Source organism: Sus scrofa, chromosome 9, assembly GCF_054392235.1.
Source record: "Sus scrofa isolate SSC_HxYL_T2T_F1_AM1 chromosome 9, Sscrofa_HxYL_maternal_Yorkshire_Landrace_v2.0, whole genome shotgun sequence".
NCBI lineage: Eukaryota > Metazoa > Chordata > Mammalia > Artiodactyla > Suidae > Sus > Sus scrofa.
The window spans coordinates 87,528,019-87,547,927 of NC_139391.1; positions in this window are offsets into that span (position 1 = coordinate 87,528,019).

The following is a 19,909-nucleotide window of genomic DNA, read 5'->3' on the forward strand; positions in this document are numbered from 1 at the left end:
CCTACGCCAGAGCCACAGCAACGCGGGATCCGAGCCGCGTCTGCAACCTACACCACAGCTCACGGCAACGCCGGATCGTTAACCCACTGAGCAAGGGCAGGGACCGAACCCGCAACCTCATGGTTCCTAGTCGGATTCGTTAACCACTGCGCCACCACGGGAACTCCCTGATGTACTTTTTATTTCCATTTTTATAGTCTCTTGTTGCTTCTCCTTTCTCTCTGGTTTAATTTAAGTGGAAAGAAATAGAGTCTCATTTTCTTCAATTAATGGAGGAATTTTATTAATACTAGATAGGAAAATCTGAAATACCAAACCATGAGAACTAATGTAGAGGGAACTTGCTGGTGGTCATTCAACATTCAAGGCAATTATTGAATTTCAGAAATTTGTGACTCTTTACTTTAGGGTTTGAAAACCTCTATAATTAAATAAAAAAGGAATTTTTGTCCTTACCTGTCATGTCTCCATTATAATCTCTTTATATGCATTTATTCCCATTTCTACTTCTTTTCACATTGCCTATGTGGCTAAATGTATCCTTACTCCTAGAATAGGCATTCTGATTGACTCAGCTAGTTACTGTCCTTGTTTTTATTTTTTTGCTTCAGACCTCATCACGAGTAGCTAGCATGCCTGTGGACTGACTTCTTTTGTGCCAAGCCCGCACCCCTCATCCAAAATTTATGGGAAGGTGAGAGTCACACGGCTCCCTTAGGTTGATCTCTGAGAGAGGACTGTGGAAATGGCTGTTTTTCCTGTTTTTCTTGAGATGAACTTGTTATGGTTGACATATCTAGTTCAATGGTCTTTAACTTCTAACATTAAATCCTTGTATTCATATATACAATTGCCATATGAAATAATATAATCAACAAATGAAAACCCATAAAAGTATATGCTACTCTGATTTAAGTTATAGGTTCAGAGGCAGTAATTCAAACTATTAATGACTTTAAAAGATAGGAGTTTTTATCTTTCTTATATAAAAACTATTTTTTTGCTATGTTTCTTCCTTTATCTTCCTATTTAATTTCTCTCTTTTTTATTGTAAAGTATGCTCCTTAACCATAACCAGTGCTAATGAAAATTCTCTACTGGGAAGATGATATTCATTTAAGTCTAGGGATGAAAGAATTGGCAGGGGCATGATTGAAAAAAAGAAGAAAAAGTCAAATCTGTCATAATTGCCTGTTATTGGCAGGGTCAGTATAATTGCTATACTTTTATTAAGTAGTAGTATATAGCAGGGACTAATGACTGATAAATATTTCCTGAACAATATATATATATATTTTCAAATTTTATATGGAAATTTGAATATCCAATTTTGTTTAAAATTCTAGTAGTGTTTTCTTCTACAATAAAAAATCATATTCTATGTTTATATTTCTTATCAAGATCATAAATGAATTTTTATTTGTAGATTCTCTCCTATGCAATAGCAGGAAGTTAGTATTCTTATGTCTACCTCTTTTGCCACTTTACAGTTTTTGTTGATATTGTGGATGTCTGGATACATAATATTATAAATGTGTTTTTATTATGTATCTTTTCTTTTAAATTTATTAAAAAGATAAGAAGAATTTGGAAATATGACAGTATGTTCTACATTTTTTTTTTTCTCTTTAGGGCTGCCCCTATGGCATTTGAAAGCTCCCAGGCTAGGGATAGAATCAGAGCTTCAGCTGCCAGCCACACCAGAGCCACAGCAATGCTGGATCTGAGCCATAGCTGTGACCTATGCTGCAGGTTGCAGCAATGCCAGATCCTTAACTCACTGAGTGAGGCCAGGGATCATGGATTCTATGTCCAGTTCTTAACCCACTGACCCACAATGGGAACTCCTGGATGTATTTCTTAATGCTGATTTTCTAGTACTATTGAACTAAGTGGATCTTATCAAAATGAGATGTCTGATCACCCTAGAAACCACCAGTGTGGGTTTGGGGGTATGGAGGCTTTTACCTTATAAAGGGAGTTCTAAAGACAATGGTCTATGAGAGGCTCCAATATTAGGATCTTAATATAGTGCTAGAAGAGATAGGTGCTCAAAGATTTGATGACCACCAAATCTAAACAACCCTCAGTCTCTCTCACACATAGAGTGCACACCTTGTATGTACATTGGCCCTGCAGAAAAATGTAGTCTTCTAGGAACTGGAGAGTGAGAGGAGTTGAATTTGTGTACAGAAGCTCCCTATTCCTAAGACTAGGATAGTAGAGGGAATATAGGTACCTGGACTTGGGATCAAAGAAGATAAACAGCTACTAAAGGAAGAGGAAACCTATTTCCTTCCATCGTTTGAGAGCTACCCCCATCAAAGATGTTCTCAATTAGCATAACTCAGTCTCAGAAGCCAACAACAATGACAACATCAAAAGCAACAACAAATAACAAGGTAAATAAAGAGCTTAGTAGCCTGAGAGGAAAATCAGCCACCACAGAGAGCCAACTAGAAGAGACAGAGGAAAACCTGGACAGGCAATAAACAAATTTAAGGGCCAAGGAAAACATAAAACCATCATTTTGGACCTAAATACTATTATAGAATTTTTAAAAGTTAATAAACAGGAGTTCCTGTCTTGGTACAGTAGAAACGAATCTAACTAGGAACCATGAGGTTGTGGGTTCGATCCCTGGCCTTACTCAGTGGATTAAGGATCTGTTGTTGCTCTGAGCTGTGGTGTAGGTCACAGACATGGCTCGGATCTGTGGCTCTGGTATAGGCCAGCAGCAACAGCTCCGATTAGACCTCTAGCCTGGGAACCTCCACATGCCACGGGTATGGCCCTAAAAGGACAAAAAGACCAAAAAAAAAAAAAAAAAAAGTTAGTAAACAAATTAAAGAAAAATATGGCCACTGAAGACAATGGAGTGAAATGAGTAGTGTGGAGAGGAATGGGTGGAAGAAATATTTCAAAGCCTGTAAAGCATTTAGACATTGGTCTTGGCAGAAATCATTAATGGGAAAGCATGGTACTAATAGAGAAAAACAAAATGACTTGGTGTATCTGTTTCCTTACCAATAATATATGTATAACAATAATGTCTCTTGGGATTATTATAGAGTCAAAAGAATTAACATTTGTAAGGTGCTTAAAACAGCTATAATAGCATAGAATAACTGATATGTATTTGCTAAATAAATAAATAAAACATAAATAATGACTAAAACCAAACACTGTTTATTTGAAAGAGCTGATAAAATAAACAAAAACTTATTGAGAATTATTTTAAGCAAGGAGAGAGAAAAACAAACATAAAAAAAATGGAATGTAAATTCAAACACTCCTAATACAGAGGAACTTGGAAGAATAACATTTGAACATTACCTGCAAATCCATGACAATTTGAAAACCATGAGATATTTCTGATTTTCCATTTAAATGCAAATTATCAATATTGACCTAACAAGAAGTTAAAAATCTGAATGGATCTATTACCAAAGTACAATTTGGTAAAGGGCATTAGGATCAAATGAATTTCCAGTGTTATATTTAATTTTAAAACACAGATAATTTCAAAATTATTGCAATTATTTCAGACTAAAACTGGAAAGCCTTTAGATTTATTTTATGAAACAATACAACTTCAAAGTAAGCTATAAGGTTCAAAGTAAGAACCTGACTAAAATAGAATAGAAAAGTAAAGCATGAGTTCCCACTGTGGCTCAGCAAGTTAAGAACCTCAGTAGTATCCATAAGAATGTGAGTCAGATCCCTCGTCTCACTCAGTGGGTTAGCCATCTGGTGTTGCTGCAAGCTGCATCATAGGTCACAGATACAGCTTCGATCCAGCGTTGCTGTGACTGTGGTGTAGGCCAGAAACTGCAACTCCTATTAGACCCCTAGTCTGGGAACTTCCATATGCCACATGTACAGCTTTAAAAAAGGGAGGAAAAAGCAAATAAAGAGTTTCATTTTGATTTTTTAATAACATTTTTATTGAATTCCAAGTATTATCATTTAAAAACGAATCCATATCATAGTGATAAATAAGATATGTTATATGCTTTTCTTCTTTATGAGACTTGACATCCAGGGTAGTTCACAGTTATAAGACATCTCCATTCAATAGCTAAATCTGATCATGTATACATGATTTGGATCAAGATTTCTTAAGATTTACATTTGTAAGAGTAGATTAACATAACCAAACTGTCAAAACATACCTTAAAATGTTTCAATAACTGAACTAAGTATCAGGGTTTAAAGGTGAATTTACACTAGTTTGAAATGAATCAAGTTTTTTAAAAGTCTCATCCTGTTTAATATTGAATAGTATCCCATTGTATTGATGGGTCATCACTTTGTATCCCTTTACCCTTTGAAGGATGTTGATATTCAATCCCTCATTTAATGATTATGATTATGAACATAGGTGCTAGCAGCATTCACATTTGTTGTTTTTGGGAATGTAAGTTTTCATTTCTCAAGATTAAATTATCTCAGAGGACAACCTCACTTGTGTTGAAAAATATTCAAAATAAAATGAATAGAATTGATGCAGAACATTAGGGCCAAGGGGTATTCTTCCATGATTGGCAAGGGCAGTTCAAAATCAACATCCTAAAATTATGTAAAGATTAAGCCTAAGGTTCCCCAGGGAGTGAGAAATTAAACAATTTGCACCCTTACCTGTTGAGTTGTAATAATAATAATAATAATAATAATAACAGTGAATATGGTATCATAAAATATCTGAATTATACTAAAACTATTCCAGCTGCTTTTTTTTTTTTAATTTTTTTTTTATTTTCCCACTGTACAGCAAGGGGGTCAGGTTATCCTTAGATGTATACATTGCAGTTACAGTTTTTTCCCCCACCCTTTCTTTATTCCAGCTGCTTTATGTTTTATTTTTGAAGTGAAAAAACTCAGAATTTCACCTTTAGATATGGTAAATTGAGAAGAAACAGGAACTGCCACATTAGAAATAAAGCCATTTTTGAGATTAAATGTAAAATAAAATGTTTGCTTTTGCTATAGATGAGTAAGTGGGAAGAAAAAGAACAAAGAGAGACAGGCTTTTTTGATTTTTGGCTTGGCTAAAACTAGGCAGAATACTCATGACCTACTCTCAGCAAAAGTGATAGAGGAAGAAAATATACAGGAAAAGGTTTCCCAAAAAGTCAAGGGCTAGGCTAAAGAGAAGCAGAAGTGGCAGTATTATCACTGTGGAAGATGGATGTAGTGGCACTTCTCATTTATTTAGTATTCAGGATTTCAACCTTAATTAGGATTCCTTTGTCACATCATTCATCAAATATACTTGAAGAAATGGAAATGAACCTCAAAGTTTCTGTCGCCTCAGGCATGCTTTTAATACTTTTACTCATTTCAGCATATTGTGAAGTACAGTGAGTTAACCTGGAAATGTTTTAATAGAAGTAAGTAGCATCCAAATGAAGAAATCACACATTATAAGCAATTCTGGCAGGAATATCAAAAAGCAACCATTTAAACCGTTACTCACTTGTGTCTCTTTCAACCAGTGCTAAGAACAATACCTTTTCTCCCCAAATGATTGTGCTTTGCCACCAAAGGTTTGCTATAGACTTTTTCCAAAATTACTTTAAAAAGGATTTCTGCTTATGAAATTCTACATTTGTTTTGTTAGCAGTGTGACTGTATTCACAAAGGAATTTATATATTTATGATTATAAGTTGCCAAGTATGATATAGAAAATATAGGATTATTATTTCAGTAAGCATGTTTATCATGCACAGAACTACTTTGGGCACCAAGATAATCCTTTTTCAACCTCACCTCTGCAGCAAATTCTACCCACCTTTTAAAACCTTGTCCTATATGTGACATCCTTATCTTTTCCTGTATATGATGTCCCCTTCTTTGATAACCTGTATATGATGTCCCCGTCTTTGATAATCGTGTCCCAGGTAGAAAGAATTGTGCTCTCCTTCTAGTACCTATAGCTTTTGTCACACACTTTGTAAATGTATCATCCATATGTACAAATGTATGACAATACATATCCTGTATGTCTTGTCCAGAGAGAATATCAACAGTAAAAATGTAGGGATACTTACCTTTGAATTTGGATTTCCAAAAACTAGAACTTGTTGGTATTTAATATATTAGTCATCTTTTGATTTTACAAATAAATAAATGACTAAATAAATATGATTAAGCCCTAGGTCAGCATTTAATCATTATTAGATATGGGAATATTATATATTTTTTTTATTGCATGGTTGTGAGATCAACTGGTTTTAAAATCTTTTTAAAGTTGCCCAGAATGTGATATTTTGTTGTTGGTCTCACCATGGATGCTCTTGGATTTATATCCTAACAGTGTAATTAATGCAATAGCTGTATTAGAATTAAACACTTGGCTTAGAAACTCATCTGAGTCCCTGTTTTACTGATAAGCAGTTATAGTGTGACCTTGGCCATGTTTTTAAACTTTCCTATGCTTTGTTAACTTCATCTAAAAAAATGTCAGTAATAGTGCGGGGTATTTCACAAGCCTATTTGTTGTAATTAAATGAGGTTCATAAGTAGCATGTTTAAAAGAGTTTTAGATACATGTCTTTAATAATTAGTTATCATTAACATTGACATTTTTATAATGACTCAGCTTATTCTGCTGGTCAGATCCTCTTTTATTCTACCTATATTTTAAAATAAGAAGTTGGATACCTGATGCTTCAATTATATAGGTTTTTCAAAACATTTTAGAAAGTGCTCTGGACTCCTTGTCCCTAGTGAATTTTTATATTTTACCCCCCCAGTACTAATGTAATCATGAAGACAAAGAATTCCATTACTTGTCTTTAAGCTCTGTGAGACTGCATGGTATTTTCCAAAATAGAATAAGAGCTCTCATTATATATGAATATCCAGTGGGAACAATCTTTATGGGTTTCTTAAGCTAACTTTTAGTGTTGGCAAAAGAAACCCTGAGAATCTTCTCACTCCTTTGAGAATATACACCGTGTCTTATACTTCAGAGCTGTCAGTCAGTATTTTTGATCATTAGCCATCTGTGATTATTTTAATTTTTGCCAGCAGGAGAAGGAACTCTTTTCCACCCAGGAGCTCTGTTATTACAATATAATTTATATGTAAAGAGCTCATTTCATCAGTGAGAGAAACTTTTATGCAGTTTATTAAGGTTTGAAAGAAACTCATGGTATCTTTTTTTTTTTTTTTCCTCCAAATCTACAGGACTGTTTCTCTGTCATACTTCATATTTATCCTGGCATCTCTCCACACAGAAATTCTCCAGTACCTAGTCAACAGTTTTAAGAACAAGATGAAGTTAAACTGATTTCCATATGTTTTAAATACAAAACCTCATATTTATTACAGCTGCTATTTTAAAATTTAAAATCGTGGATAAAAACATGATTTTACTTTACAATGATGTTTAGTATTAAAGAGAAAGCTTCTAGTTGAGATCTCCTTATTAATAGTTTATTAAAATGGGATGATGACATTTTCACTACAACTATGTAATAAGGGCAAGTTTTGAGGGAAGCAAAAAAAGAATTTAAAAATAAAAAAGTTGGCCTTTTCTTAGTAATACCATGAATTAGGATTTAGAGTCATGGAATCACATTCATACCTCATCTCACTTCCGCTTCTGGTTCCAGTTTGACCTTCAGCAAGTCAAAAACTCCCCTCAATCACTTTACCTATAATGTGGGATAATAATGTTTAACTTGAATATGGTTATTGCAAAGATTAATGAGTTATTGGTCATAAAGTGTAATCCGTTTATTAAAACTCTGCATGAAGACTGAATCCCTGGGTCATTATTACAGGGTGTTTTTGAAAAGTAAAGTGAATTACTGATCAACTACACAAAATTTTAGATCTTGAACTTTATGAAGCAAGCTTCAATACTCAGGATAGATACTACTTGAAATTAGTGCTTTTGGATGTCCTGTATTATTCTTTGTGGAACTAGAAAATATATTATTATTTCCTTTCCTGGTGAAAGGACACATTATATTCTTGCAGAGTTGACTCCTGGAGAAATTACTGATGATCTGAGGACACTCCTCTATTATTCTTTTTTCCTTTCCAGTTACTTTTTTCTCTCCCATTTCCTAAACCTAACTATTTCTTTGCTCCCCTGTCTCTACTTTCTTTGAGAACATGAATTTGGAGTGCTAACTCACATAACTTAAGTAGAGAAAACAATCAATTTCAGTGTTTCCAGGAGGAAAACTCTAGCAACGACAATGATTACAACACAAAATTTCCTTTCTCCGGGTACTTACATGCCTAGTTTAAAAAAGTTGACATGAAATTGAAAAGTGACATGACGTGTTCATTCTGACAACTTTTTACGGCGAAGTTTTAAAATGATACCAAGAATAAATGCCAAGATTTTCTTATTTTTCATTTGTCTTTATCTAGGAGTAATGGATAATGACAAATAAAAGACAGACAGAGAGACAGACAGACAGATAGACACATGAAAGTTTACTTCCTGAAATAGTGATGAGCTTGGTGAGGAAGCAGCAGATTCTTCTGAGAAATAGCAGGGAATGTAGCCAAGTGCTCAAATAACCCTGAGTCACTAGGTCCCATCCCACTGAAAACTAACCTAATCTGTATCCAATTTAACATCTGAACTTAATTTTCTTGGCTCTAATCAACCCAGAACATCTTCCACATAGAAGCCTTGAGATTAGTCATTATATCCAGAAATGTCAAGAATAATGACAGATAATTGACACATACATACCTTCACACAACTTGCCTCTTAGAGGTAATTTCTTAATTTTAAAAAAGCTTTAAAGCTGGGAGCTTTATGATGCAGACAGAATGTGTTTCTATATGCCAATCATTTGTTTAAGAATGGTCAAATGGGGTCAGCTCCTTTGAAGAGATAGTTTTGCCCCAGTAGCAAAACTAAAAGGGTTAATGTTTAGATTTTTTAAAGCAAAGTGTAGTTTATACATTGTAGCTTCTGAAAGAATGAGAGTTTTGCCCACTCTAACATGAGCTTTCATGATCTGGTCCAGAGCTGCTAAAATCATGTGACTTGCATACAATGTAGACCAGGGGACAATGTGGTACATCTCTGTCCCATGATAACTTGGATTTATGGCCTGGAAAGTAATTCCTCCCACAGGTAGTGAGAATTATAGGAATAACTCTGTTACTTCTGCCCTCCTAGCCAGAGATGGGAGACAATCAGGTTAAATAACAAATAAGCTATAATTAAGCTTTGGAAAATTTAAAAAACAAATGAGTTAATGATTTTATTTATATGCAAATAACAAATCTTTGGGACAGATCAAATGCATTTTTTGCTTCCATATTGCCAAACTTTGATTTGATTGATTCTATATTTATCCCCATGTGGCAGCTGGAGCACTCACTTTAGAGGGAAACTTTCCTAATTCCAATCTATCAAGGAAAATCTGCAAGTTAAAAACTCACTTTTATCAGCAGGCATTCAGAGAATGGCAGGTGGCAAATAAAGCTCTTAGTGGATTGTTCTAATTGCATTTTCTTTTACACTTAAAAAGTTGTAAGAAAAGAGTGACGTGAGGACAACTTTCTGTGATTTTGACAGTTGTGCTTACATCTTTCTCTAATGAACATTGTCTTTGAGGTTTTCAAGGACTTTCAGTATGAGGCTAGTTTGAGACTGTCTAAAACTTGTACAATGGATATATAGAAAAAAACCTGAGAACAATTAGAGGCGTTAAATACATAAAAGGATTGACCAGCGTTATTGCAAAATATTTTAAGCCTTGCTCTCCTTTTATTTTCACAATTTTCTTTACAGATTTATTATTTTATATTGGTGACAGAAGAGTAAAACACAAAATAATAAAATGTAAAAATTTAAAGAAAGAATAAAAAAACTCCAAAGAGGCAAACTTAGGAGTTCTAAATGAAGCCATAATGATATTGTATTTTATTTTAAAATGTAAGAATACATTTTATTATAAATCAAAACTCCCTAAATCTCAGTTTAAATTGTTACTCTGGGATTTTTATAATATCTATAGGAATTATAGTATAGAAAGGAATTATAATATAGAAATGTGTTCTATTTTGCAATAGATGGAAATTATACAAAATAGGAATTATAATAAAAATGAAGTGTCACAGATATTGGTTAATGAGTGAGTATTTCTGAGAACACAGTCTCAATATAGGCAATGATATTATTTTTCTAATAATTTCAACATTTGTAAAGCAATTGAAGCAAAGAAATTTGAAGCTTTATGTAAGTGACAAATTTTGTAATGGTCATCTATCTAATAAATGCAGTTCCTATTAAGTTTTTTTTTTAGGGCTACACCCACGGCATATATGGGGGTTCTTTGGCTAGAGGAGCTACAGCTGCCAGCCTATGCCACAGCCACAGCAATGACAGATCCGAGCTGCATCTGTGACCTATACCACAAATCACGGCAACACCGGATCCCTAACCCATTGAGCGAGGGCAAGAATCAAACCCACAATCTCATGGTTCTTAGTCAGATTTGTTTCTGCTGCGCCATGATGGAAACTCCCCATTGAGGTTTTTAAAGCAAATATGCATATACTGTATATTCAGAAATATGCAAACACTTGGGTACTTCCCATTAGCTAGAATAACTAGAAAGATACATGGATAATATAATTCAGATCAAAGTAAAAACTGGACTTCCAACAAGAACATGTTCTTCTCAATTTTTATGCCTACCTCACAGTGTATTAGGACTTTATATATTTAACCTTTGTTCTCTACAGAATACTTTAAATTTGCTTACTGATTAAGTATTCAGTCTTCATCAGTAAGCAAATGCCTATATTTCCAGATTTTTCAAACTTATCCTTTTCTCATAATATCCACAGAAATTTCTCCAAAATAATATTACTTTTCTCAGTTACAGAGCAAAATTGTCTCATTAGTGATAAATATGGCAGGTGATGGAAATATAAGAAAAAGTTCCCACTTATCACTGAATGAGTAAAAAACAGCTTCAAGGAGGTTGCATTTTAGCCGACACTTGACAGTTTATATAAAAGTTGACAGAAAACTTCAGGTGAAAATATATAGAAAGATAAGTCAGTGAATATAATGTATTCTGGGAACTATGAGTAGTTTTTTTACGATTGGATTTAGTTTAAATTGTTCTACTTGTCATTAAGTGTCTTGAGACCTTGCAAAATTGTGTCAGGAAGTTTATGGTTAGAGGTGAGTCTGAAAAGGTACCAGAAACTAGATTTTTTTTTTAAGCCTTATATAATTTGTACAGGAATTTAGATGTATCTGTTCTCATTTTAATCCCTTCCCTCTATCATGTCCATCATGTTTAAAAACCAGCCATATTGGTAATGTCTTATTCAAGTGAATCAAAATTTCCTTCATTCAATTCAACTTACCTTAAATAAAAACATAGGGAGTTCCCATCGTGGCTCAGCTGTAACAAACCCGACTAGTATTCATGAGGATACAGGTTCCATCCCTGGACTCACTCAGTGGGTTAAGAATCCAGCATTGCAATGAGATGTGGTGTAGTTCGCAGACATGGCTTGGATCTGGCATTGCTGTGGCTGTGGCATAGACCGTCAGCTGCAGCTCTGATTCAATCCTTAGCCTGGGAACTACCATGTATTGTGGGAGTGGGCCTAAAAATAAACAAATAAAAACAAATAAGCAAATAAATAAATAAAATATTATTTACTGTTCTACTGAACCTGGCTTATTCCATGTAGCATAATGTCATATAGGTTCTATCCATATTGTTGGCAAACCGCAGTCTTTCCTTCTAATGTTATGCCATTGTTTAGATATATGCAACATGTTTTTTATCTATTTGCTTCTTTTTTTTTTTTTTTCATTTTTTAGGGCCATAGCCATGGCATTCGGAGGTTCTCAGGCTAGGGGTCCATTTTCTCCACATTCTTACAAATAGTTGGTATCTTTGTTTTCCTGTTTGTTTATTTACTTATTTAAGATTCAATAATATTCCTCTTATGTTTATTCCCATTTCTTCTTCCCTTACTTATGACAAACAACATATAAAACAGAGTTTATTTGTTATTCCCTGCTATCTCCCCCATCTACAGATGAAATTTTAGGTTAAGATTTCTGACTTGAAATATTGTTAAATCTGTTACTATAAATTTAACAACTAGTTTTAAAAAATTCCACAGGGAAAAATATTTTTTTTCCAGTAATGTGTATATACACATTCTTTTTTTGTTGCTATCTTCCATCATGTTCTAACCCATGAGACTGGATATAGTTCCCTGTGCTGCGCAATAGGACCCCATTGCTTATTCATTCTAAATGTCATAGTTTGCATCTACCAAACCTAAACTCCCCATACATCCCAATCTCTCCCCCATCCACCATGGCAACCAAACATCTCCTCTCCATGTCTGTGATCTGTTTTGTTGATAGGATCATTTGTACCATATTTTAGGTTCCATATATAAGTGATAACATAAATGGTATTTATCTTTCTCTTTCTGTCTTCACTTAGTATGAAAGTCTTTAGTTCCATCCACATTACTGTAAATGCCATTATTTTGTCCTTTTTAATGGCTAAGTAGTATTCCATTGTACCACATCTTCTTAATCCATTAATCTGTTGATGGACATTTAGGATGTTTCTGTATCTTGGCTACTGTGAATAGTGCTGTGATGAACATGGGGTGCATGTATCTTTTTGAATGAATGTTCTGTTTATAAAAGCCATCCTGATAAATAGGTGATATCACATTGTGAGTTAAAAACATGTTTTTTTCCACATTGTGGTGTTTGTTTGCATTTCCTTGATGATTAAGAATGTTGAACACCTTTCATATACCTGTTGGGCAGTTGTTTGTATTCTTTAGAGAAATGTTTATTTGGTTTCTTTTCTTTTTTAATCAGATTGTTTGCTGTTTTGTTATGGAGTCGTAGGAGTTTTCTCTCTATATATTTTGGTTTTGAGCCTTATTAGATAATGGCTTGCAAATATTTTTTCATTCCATATATTATCCTTTCCTTTTGTCAATTGTTTTGCTGTGCAAAGCTATTTTTGTTGATTGAGTCATATTTATCTATTTTTTGCTTTTGTTGCCTAGAATTTTGGTGTCATAGTCAAGAAATCATTGCCAACACCTTTTTTTGTCAAAGAACATTTTTCCTATGTTTTGTTCTATGAGTTTTATGGTTTCAGGTTTTACAGTTGAGTGTAATCTTTTAAGTTAAAATTTTTGTATATGGTGTAAGATAAGGATCCACTTTCATTCTTTCATGTGTAGATATCTGGTTTTCCTAACACCCTTTATTGATGAAACTAGTGGTTACCCATTTGTGAGTTTTTGATGCCCTTGTAAAAATTTCATAGACCTCAAATACATGGATTTATTTTGGGGCTCTCCATTTGGTTCCATTGGTCTATGTATCTGTTTTATGCCAATTCCATACTATTTTAATATAGCTTGTGACATAATTTAAAATAAAAAAGTGTGTGCCTTAAGCTTTGTTGTTCTCTCTCAAAAGAATATTTGGGGTAATTTGTGGTTCCATTTCAATTTAAATTTTTTTCTGTTTTTTAAAATGACACTGGAAGAGATATCATTGACTCTATAGATGATGTTAGGTATTATGCACATTGTAACAATAGTCTACCAGTCTGTAAGTATGGATGTCTTTCCCTTTATGTCTGCTTTAATTTTTGTCATTAGTGACTTGCATTATTCAGTGTAAAAAGTATTTTATTTCCTTGATTAAGTTTATTTCTACAAATTTTATTTTGATGCTGTAGCAAATTAAGTTGTTTTATTAAATTCACTTTTTCATAGTTTATAGTTGGTGTATAGAGGCTAAACTCATTAATATATGTTGGTCACGTATCTTGAAATTTTACAGAATATGTTTTTTTTTTTTTTCTTACGCTTTTTTTTTTTTATTATTATTTTCCCACTGTACAGCAAGGGGGTCAGGTCATCCTTAGATGTATATTCTTTTTTTTTTTTTTTTTTTACGCTTTTTTTTTTTTATTATTTTCCCACTGTACAGAATATGTTTTTTGGTCCTAATAAGTTTGTGTGTGTAGATGTGTGTATAGTCTTTAGGGTTTTCTATACATAAGATTGTGTCGTCTGCAAACAGATAATTTTACTTAGTTTATAATTTTGGTGAATTTCATTTCTTTTTCTTGCCTAATTGCTCTTGCTGGGACTTCCACTACTATAATGGATCGTAAGATTGGACATCTTTACTTTATTCCAAATCTTGGAGGGAAACCTTTCAGTTTTTCACTATTGAGTATAATGTTAGCTGTGGACTTGTCCTGATAACTTTTTGTGTCAAGATACTTTCCTTATATACTAATTTGTTGAGAGTTATTGTCAAGAAAGAGTGTTACATTTTGTTAAATACTATTTCATGCATCTGTTGAGATGATTATGTAGTTTTTATCTTTTTTTTAGTGCAGTGTATCACATTGATTGGTTTGTATATGTTGAAATGGCAATCCTATCAGAGGAAATCTACAGATTCAATGCAATCCCTATCAAATTACCAATGACATTCTTCACAGAACTAGAACAATGTATTTTAAACTTTGTATGGAAACACAAAGGACCCTGAATAGCCAAAGCAATCCTGGGAAAGAGAAGTGGAACTGGAGGAATCAGTCTCCCCGAATTCAGACTATATGACAAAGCTATAGTCATCAAAACAGTATGATAATGACACAAATACAGAAAGATAGATCATTGGAATGTTATAGAAAGCTCAGAAATAAACCCAAGTACCTGTGATCAACCAATCTATGACAGAGGAAGCAATAACACACAGTGGAGGAAAGACAATCTCTTCAATAAGTGGTGGTGAGAAAATTGGATAACCTCATGTAAAAGAATGAAATTATCACATTCTCTAACACCATATACAAAAATAAACTCAAAATGTATTAAAGACTGAAATGTAAGGCCAGATACTATAAAATTCCTAGAGGAAAATAGAGTCGGAACACAAAAGATTCAAAATCTCTATAGATCTCAAGGACAAAAATAAAAGAAAACAACATATAACATCATATATAAGCTGCTAAAGTCAAAAACAAGGAGAAAATTTTAGTTTTCTCCTTGTTTTTGCATGTTTTTCCTGATGGGAAAAACATGCAGCATCTCAAATGAACCATCATAAAACTATGGAAAATTTTCCAACATATATATTGAAAGCTATACACAATGCAATGGCACAACCAAAGTACTTAAAGAAAATAGGAACCAAGCTATATTTTCATACCCAGTAAAAGTTTCTTTAAAAATTAAGATAAAATAAAGATGTTTGAGGAAAACATAAAAAAGAATATTAGTCACAACTGGACTCACCTGAAAAAGATACTAGAGAAAGGTTTGCAGGTTGAAGAAGAAGGTATGTAGATAAAAGCAGAGTAATGCAAAAAGTCCTGAGGAAATATCCTTAGTTTTGTGGTCAAATGTTAAAAAAAAAACAACTAGTACATAAAATAATAAAATTATCTGTGCTTATCCATTACAAGATATGTACCATGTGGTTATGATTGTGTTATTATAGTAATTTGTAATGTATAATGTTATGATAAACAACAAAAATAATACTGGGGTATCTATAATAATTTGATAAAGTACTACTTATGAATAAAACATAAGGATCTGAAAAGAGTAATAGAATTAATTTTCCATCTAGGAGGTCTAAAAATCACAATTACTTATGGAATTAATAACCCAAAATTATATACCTATATTTTATATAAGATACCTAGAAAAAGAAAGTAACAAGTCAACAACTTCAGTTACTCAAAAATAAGCCAATGTACCAATAAGACAAAAATTTGTAAGTAGAAATTTGAGCAACACAATTATAACTTTACCTAATGGATGCACATAGATGCTTGCACGTGAAGAAATAATTATACATTTTTTTATTACTACATGGACAGTTTACAAAAATTTATCACCTAATAAGTTATATAGGGAGTATCCAAGTAATTCAAGTGTTTTATGTAAAATAAAATTAATATCAGTGAGAACAAATTCTCTCAGTACAAATTTCAAATCAACATATAAAAACTATTAAAGTGCAATAAAAATAATAAAAATGAAACTTCTTGAAAATTAAAATAAATGAATTGTTAGGTTGTTCATTTAGAAAAAGTTAATCACAAATGTCATTTCAGATTTTAGAACTAAAATACAAGGAAATACCACATTTTAAATCTTATAGAAGGATACTAAATTGGTCCTAAGAGGTAAATGCATAACATTAGAAGCACAAAAGAGACAAAAGCAGATAATGTTTTCAGCATATTTAAAGATTAAAGGAGTTGAAGAAAGTTAACAAGGTAAAGAATAATTTTGACAATTTTAAAGAAGGAAAATAAGATAGTGAAACTTATTTAACCAAGTATCGAGATATATTTTAAGGTAGAGTGATTAAGACATTATGATATTCATCTATGGGAACACAAAAAGGTCATTGTTTAACTTAGAGTATAAATGAGAAAAAAACATTCAAATAAATGCCAAAATCAATCATCCATTCAATAAAAGTCAGTGGTCATTTATTAAAAGAAAGAAAAGAAGAGAAGGGAGGGCAGGAGGAAGGAGAAAAAGGGAAATAAAAAATATGAAAACTAGAAATAAAGGAAGACTTTCTATGCATTAGCTCCAAAATTTAGAGTAAGGTAATGCTGTTTTTTTACCATTTAGAAAAAAGATTTGGAAGAATTGCCAAGTATCTTTATGTACTATGTCAGCCTGGATTCAATTAAGAGATAGAAGTCATATGTGGAATGCAATAAGTAATCACTCTTATGTTGCTGAGGTATCAAGAGCAGAAACCAGTGACCACAATTAGGACTGAAAACAAAGGAGAGAAATTTTATATTTTAAATGGGCTTTAAACTTCTGTGAAAATGGTACTACTCAGCAGCTACTGGGTGTTTTTGTTTGTTTTGTTTCTGTTTTTTTTTGTTTGTTTGTTTCCTTTTTTTTTTTTTTTTTTTTTTTTTTTCTGAACTCAGAGGAGAGATCTTGTGAGTGAAAAAGATCTCTGAAAAGGGGTCTGAAAGTTTTAGAGAACTGCACATTAAAATAGTGGGCCACCACCGATCAGGATAACTGCTGCTGTGGTGATGAAGCATTAATATAGAAATAAAAATAAAAATAAAAACTAAAGTAAAGATAGTGTAGAAACACAAAGAGGTATATCCTTATTCTACACCAGTTACCAGCCTATCTCTAGAATTCTCTTTTGGGAGAGCCAAATAGGAAGTCAGAGTCCAAAAAGAAATGTAGTTTTCAGAGCTCCATCCATATTATCACATAGCAGAGTATAGAAGTGGATTGGAAGATGGAATAAAATAGCTTAATAACTGGAATATTTGCCAAATATGTAACTGTCTACATACGAAGTCCAAAAATATTAACAGATTTATTTTTTATTTTTTTCTTTTTACGGCTGTACCTGTGGCATATGGAAGTTCCCCACCTACGGGTCGAATCAGAGCTACAGCTGCTAGCCTACACCACAGCCACAGCAACACAGGATCTGAGCTGCATCTGCAACTGCACTACAGCTCACAGCAATGCCAGATCTTTAGCACATTGAACAAGGCCAGGGATTGAACCTGCATCCTCATGGATACTAGTTGGGTTTTTAACCCTCTAAGCCACAGTGGGAACTCTCAACAGATTTTTTTAACTAATATAATTACAATGATGTAAGCACAGTGCACAAAAATCAACAGCATTCCATGATAAGTGACCTCCATCTAAGATATCTAAAAGACAGATTGTTTAACAAATGACTATAAGCCTCATCATAATAGCAATATATATATAAAATCATCGTATAATATATAATGGTAATATACATTATACATAGTGTATATGATAATTATATGTAATATATAACAGTGATATATATACATGTAGAGATAGCAAGAGCTATATCCTTTCTATGACATATGCTACTGATAGATAAAAACTATGTGTAATTAATTATGAAACTCTATTAAAGGATATAAAGAATTTCTAATAAAGAGCAATAATACAGATTGGAAGGATCATTACTAAAGCTGGGTCTTATATAAACTGACCTAAAATTGTAATGTTATTGTAAAAATTTCTCAATAGATTATTTTAAAGAAACTTAAAAAAACAGGTAAAAATTTTACAATATAAAAAATTAACAATTTTAAAGAAAAAAACAGGATGGAAAATTGCTTTACCAAACATCAAAATATGTTTTAAAAGGAAGAGTGATTAAGATATTATGATAGTGACATATGGGTAGACAAATAGACAAGTAAATAGAACAGAATGACAAATCTAAAATCAAATTCACACATATCTTGAAAACTGATATTACAAATGAGAAAAAAAGATTTATTATGAAGTAAATGCTGTTAGGGAAACTAGATGTTCATATGGAGAAAAATTGAAATTAAATCACTATTTTAGAGTATATACAATGACTAATTATAAGTGGAAATGAAAAATTTTTAAACTTTTAGAAGAAAATACCAAGTATTTTCAATAGCCATCAAACTTGATTTTATATATAGTCTTTTTGCCTTTTCTATGGCCACACAGGTAGCATATGGAGATTCCCAGGCTAGGTGTGTAGCTGCCGGCCTATGCCAGAGCCACAACAACGTGGGATCTGAGCAGCATCTGCGACCTACACCCCAGCAACTCCAGATCCTTAACCCACTGAGCAAGGCCAAGGATAGAGCCCACAACATCATGGTTCCTAGTCGAATTTCTAGTTAACCACTGAGCCACTACAGGAACTCCCAGACTTGCTTATATTAAGATAGCAACTTATTACCACAAATACCCATTAGAAAGGTTAAAAGACCATCTAAAGAATTTTGGGAAATATTTGCAAGAAGTAAAAATGGTAAAATGATTAATACTTTGAATATAAAAGAACCACAAAAGAAAAAAAAACTAATTATTCAACAGATACGTGGGCAAAATATACTAATAAATTCACAGAGAAGGAAAGACACATTTCCAGTAAACATGTAGAAATATATTCAATAATTCCATGCCCATGAAATATACTCTTCTTAAAAATTATCAAATTATATATTGTTGCACATCTGAAGCATTGAAAACTCTTATGCACTCATGATAAGATGGCAAATTACTGCATCAATATCTGAAAGTAATTTGGCAATATCAAATAAAATCCAAGATATTCATACCTCACATCCAGAAGTTCCACTTTCAGGTAAATAATTTATACAAAATGTTGCAAATGTGAATAAGTTGACATGCATAAAACACTCTTTACCATACTGTTTCTTAGCAAAAAATTATTAGTAACTTAAATAAATATGTTTCCATAGGAGGATGGATGAATAAATTGTGGTAAATCGATAAAGTGAAAGAAGAAGGTCTGCCTGTATCAGCATGATTAAATCTCATGTGTTGGTCAAAAAACATGAAAACTGCAGAATTACTATACTGTATTACATATATTTTAAATATGCAAAAATTGTATTTTATAAATACATGTTTATATACAAAATATTTAAAAATATACAGACAACTTATACAAATCAACAGCCAAAAAAAAAAAAAAAAAAAACCAACAACCCCATTGAAAAATGGGCAGAAGACATGAATAGATATTTCTCCAAAGAAGATATACAGATGGCCAACAGGTGCATGAAAAAATGCTCAACAACACTAATTATTAGAGAAATGCAGATCAATACTACAATGAGGTACCACCTCACACCAGGGAGAATGGCCATCATTAAAAAGTCAATAGTGCTGGAGAGGGTTTGGAGAAAAGGGTATCCTCCTTCACTGTTGGTCGGAATGTAAATTGGTACAACCGCTATAGAAAACGGTATGGAGGTACCTCAAAAAACTAAATATAGAACTACCATATGACCCAACAATCCCACTCCTGGG